The following is a 4856-nucleotide window of genomic DNA, read 5'->3' as shown; positions in this document are numbered from 1 at the left end:
ATTAACAGATAGCAAATGAGCTGTAGCGAGCTCCACCTTGGGACAAAGTCAACAAGTAATTCACCAAAAGCCAATGAGCGCCTGAAATGTAACATCTCCATTGGCGTAGCCAGACCTCAAAGGTAGGGGGGGCTCGATACGAAAACTCCCCCCCCCCCCCGCTGATCCTGTGTCGACAACATACACATACTTGTGCACACTGCAAACTGAGGATTAAAAAAGGGAACGAAAATAGTTCATTTAGACGTTCACAGTACGATTACATGTATAGGCTGTCATGACCAATGAAGTGGTGTCACGAGATTGGAAGTATTTTGAAAAGCTCATACTTTGAAAACCATTCAAGAATGCTTCTTAGATAGATGCCATGAACTGCAAGAACTTTTGCGATAGTCACACTGGTCCCCCCCCCCCCTCCCATATATTATGTTCTCGGATTTGCACGATTTGTGTGGGTCGGTCCGTGGCAGGTAGGGGGGCTCGAGCCCCCCCCTAGCCCCCCCGCGGCTACACCACTGAACATCTCTGACTGGTAGCAGGATGGCCCACGTTCAATTCCTGGTGCTAGCACTGACTGGCTTTTTCATGAATTATTTGTTGGAAGTTTCGATGTGCTTGAGAACCATTCGTCAACCATTGTATCCTCATGAGGTGATGAGGGTTTGTCATTCCAAAGAGACTCCCTTTCTGGCATGTGTCCTTATGGATGCTCATCACTGCAGAAAAAAAGAAAAGAAAGAAAGGAAAAGCATTTAATGACAAGAAATGGATAGTCGCATTTACTGCATAATGATTGTGCACAACAGAAAGAATACTTTTGCACAGAAGGCTGTACTTCTTGATGTCTAACATCAAGTTACAAAATTCCAGAATATATGACATGTTGTAAGGTAGAGAATAAGTAGAGTTATTGAGTTGTCGAGTTGAGTTGAGGGGGCAGTTGTACCCCTTTTTATTTTATTATATATGATTATATAATTATATTTATGCCTGTACCACCCCTCGCTCTCTACATTACAACATGTTTTGTATATTCTGGGATTTTGTAACTTCATATTAGACATTAACAACAGCAGCCTTGTGCACGAAAGTCTCGTCTCATTAAAATTTAGATGCTCTCAACAGTCTTCTTTCTGTTTTGAATCTCTATCGCAGCATACCTGCACATTGCTGTTCTACGTACTGTGACTTTGCAGTAAGAGTATGGACTTTGGGTAAAAAGACTACACAGCACTGCTCAGGTATTGTTGCCTATCGAACAGTATGTACGTATGCAGTATGCACACAGTATTTGTGCACCGGAACCACTAAAAATGTAGTGAATGTGGCATTGCCCACGGTAATGCACCAAGTTGAACACAATTATTGTAGAATCCAGGTATTTTAGCTTACATGTCAAGCCACACCAGTATCCAGTGTGAAGTTGTGACAAATAAATAGTTTCCATTTTTCTTAGCTCTCAGAAAACAGACAGTGAATTAATAAGAGTAGACAATGTTAACATGAATTCTGGGCTATTCTTCAGTTGAAGATGCACAGATAGTAAAGGCACCTTCCTCAATGGACGTTGATGACACTGAAAATTCTAAAATGTTATCAGAGGCGACATCAGCTTCGGTGTGTCAAAGGATTGTATGTCCAACAGTAATCCAGCTAACAGTAACAAAAATGTGCAAAGACAAATTAACTGAACTAATGTAACGTACCTTCTATATCAGACAGTAAAGCTTTAACACCCCATCCACAGGAACCAGTGTCCAGACACAAAAGTGCTTGAACTGGGAGATAGCAGCTAATCGGAATGGCGACCTTTGTTTTCCACCCTGGAAGCACAGGTTGTAACTTTGAGGGCAGATTTAAAAGTGGTGTCAAAATGTCTGCATGTGAGTGCACATGAAAAGTTGAACATAGATGAATACTCAAATTATAACATCACATTGTCATACCTGTTGGTGGAGGTGGACTGCAACTAACGTGTCAGCAATTTCTTCATGACCAGATGCAAGCCAGATCATGCTTCATTTCCGCCTTCAGCGTGCACCTGTGATAATTCAGAAGTTAGATTATCAATAGTACTATTGTGTTGTTAATCGTGGGTATATCAGAGTAAGCGCAGTAGGACAGCTGCACAATCGATTCATTAAGCTTGCTATTTTTTATATCTGAACCTCGACTTACCATTTTTTGCTCTCGTTTTTTGCCTTGATCCTCCGTGGCACGTTCAAAATGTTATGCGTCGGGCACCTCAGATTTTCATCAGACGATTTCGTGCCGAGATTCCAAATTGCCTCTGGAGTCGCGCGTAACCTATGATAACATTCGTGGACGAAATCCTTGCAGTGGAAATTAGCAGGCACCACTGTCAGCCAAGAGCTTCGCACTGCTTGGTCTTTTGGCAGCTTATAATAGGTAACACTTGAATGCTTCGATGAATTGTTCTAACAGCGTAGCACTCTCGCATCTTCGACAACTTCGCCGTGGCATATTTACGAATCATATCGCTCCCGCCCATAAAAGGCAAGGTCAGAACAAGGAAGTGCACTTTCCAAACGACGCTGTGCCAAAAAAAAAACATTCACATGCTTTGTTTCCGGCTTAGCAACAACATAACAGCTGTTCGCTTATGTACGATGCACAGAGGAGGAAACGAAAGAAGCCAAGCAGCCAAGCCAAGAGTCCATGCCAAGCCAAAGACAGATAAACCGAGAGCAGTGACGTCGGTGCGCCCGTGCGCAGGGTTTGCCGACGGTCTGACGGCCGGGCGTGGGAACTAAAAAAACTGTTTTCTAAAAAACTACGAACAGTTGGAGCAAGATATTTCGCACACATATTCAGTGTTCGGTAATGAACACACAGCGCGAGTATCGCTCAGTTCTGCGGCACTTCAAAATCGGCATATCTGACCTTTAAGATGCTTTTTCGAAAGAGCATCACCCACGGCTGTTCATTTTGCAAGAATGCTTGCACACATGCTCTGTAGGAGTCATGGGGCAATGCTTGGAGCTCTTAAGCCATCTGCAGTGTCAGCATACATGATCTGAAATGGATCATCACATTGTAAATGGCATTTGACGGTAACATAAAAAATAATATATGGCAAAGCAACTGTTCAAGAGAATTGCACGAGACTTTTTTTTTTCCTTTTCTGGAAAAGCATTGCTCTACTTTGTTTACTTTTTTCTTTTGCTCTTGCTGCTATGTTGATCCACTCAAATAGGAGTAGCAATTTGGATTTGTTTCTAAGAATTTGTTGTTGGAAAGTGCATACGCAAAAATGCACGACAAACCACTCTTGCCGTGTATGCTGCCATATCGACTCCTCTTCAATTGCAATGGCGGAACACGGAGACTTTACCACAATTTCGCAGTTTCAGACAAGTGTATCACAACAGTTTTTTTGAAACCACTTTTGTACGATGCCAGTTTCTTTAGTCATCATTAGCAATAGCAGCCGCAGCTGTGAGTAGGATACAGGCATGCACCACTGCAACTAGAAACACTGTTGTGGGTGTCAGACTGACCTGCGCAACCTTGACACAATTAGAAAATAATTGAATAGATACAAATACAAATTGAATATGAATATCTCGAAATCGAACTGAACGAATAATCAAGACATAAAATGAGTCCCGCAAGCCATGACTGTACAGCATTTCTGCAGCTTCCTAAAAGTTTATGGTTTTTCTAATTGACAGATCAAAGTGGATCCTCTTGAATTGAGCAGGCATTAGCCTTGATGGTAGACCTTTGCTGACAGAGGTCTTCACATCAGAGTAGTGCAGATTCTGAATTTGAGGTTAAAACGAAACACAAAATTGATAACAGACGACTACTACCAAATAGAAGGTGATATCTTTACATCAGTAACCCAAACAAAATAGAGAATAGCATAGCAAACATCGGCATTCAAATTGGGATACAATTTGTCCAATTTTTAATGGCCCTGGGGAGCTGTTAGCCCTGTCATAAATGTGATTTTTGTGTGCTCCCAGACATTTTTGTACAACCTTGACCAGCTTGGCTAGTATAATGGGTGACACATAGCAAGGAGCCTGAGCTCACTGCTACACACAAACATCGTTGTAGTCACACATTATCAACAAACCTTTTGAAATACTGACATCAGCCGCCTCCACTTTTCTGGGCGGACATTCTTCGCAGATGTTAGCCAGTGCCACTCTGCCTGAGCCACATGAAGGTGGCAAATACCTGGCTCAAACAACAACAACAACTTTATTTTCGGCCTTGGAGAGTGGGGAGTTTCATCGCAACAGGCGATACTCTACCCCAGTGCTTGGTGGAATGGGGGGAATAAAATAACGAGCCCCTTTACAATAACGATCGAAGTCCGATGGTGTCCAGAAATGTCAGAAGAGCTTTGAGCGCAGAGCGTTGCTGGGCTGGATTGGGCCAGGGACCAAGCAATTTCGGTAGGGAGAAAGGGCGAGAGTCCAGCTGACGAAGAGACTCGGAGAGTGTCATTCGGGAAGGTTCGTAGTGAGGGCAATGAAGAAGAATGTGCTCCAGATCCTCAAGAGCACCACAGTGGCAACAGGTGGGAGAATCAATTTGTCTCAAGCGGTAACGCCACTGAGCTGTAAAGGCCACATCGAGGCGTATGCGGTGGATTAATGCAGCATCCTGACGAGATGTGTTTCGTGGCATGCGGAAAGCGAGCATGGGATCAACTCTGTTCAACATAGAGGGGGGAAGAATGTCGGTTGTCCGTTGGCGGGAAGCCAGGGGTGTCACTAGACGTCGCAGAATTGAACGGCGGTCTCCTCTGAGCAGAACAATACGGGTCCGGTTCCGAGACGAGAGTGCTGCTTCTGCGGCGCTGTCGGGCTGCTCGTTCC

General features: G+C 43.8%; 1 long non-coding RNA gene across 1 annotated transcript; it reads right to left on the bottom strand.

Moving 5' to 3' along the window:
• Positions 1–1733: 1733 nt before the first annotated feature.
• Positions 1734–2389, bottom strand: LOC135373235 (uncharacterized). Its single transcript, XR_010416370.1, has 3 exons — positions 2179–2389; positions 1947–2041; positions 1734–1823 (listed from the first exon to the last, which is right to left on the bottom strand). It is a non-coding gene; the product is annotated as an uncharacterized LOC135373235 (long non-coding RNA).
• Between the last annotated feature and the right edge of the window lie 2467 nt (positions 2390–4856).

Source organism: Ornithodoros turicata, unplaced genomic scaffold, assembly GCF_037126465.1.
Source record: "Ornithodoros turicata isolate Travis unplaced genomic scaffold, ASM3712646v1 Chromosome22, whole genome shotgun sequence".
Classification (NCBI taxonomy): domain Eukaryota; kingdom Metazoa; phylum Arthropoda; class Arachnida; order Ixodida; family Argasidae; genus Ornithodoros; species Ornithodoros turicata.
This window is presented reverse-complemented; position numbering and strand designations above follow the sequence as displayed.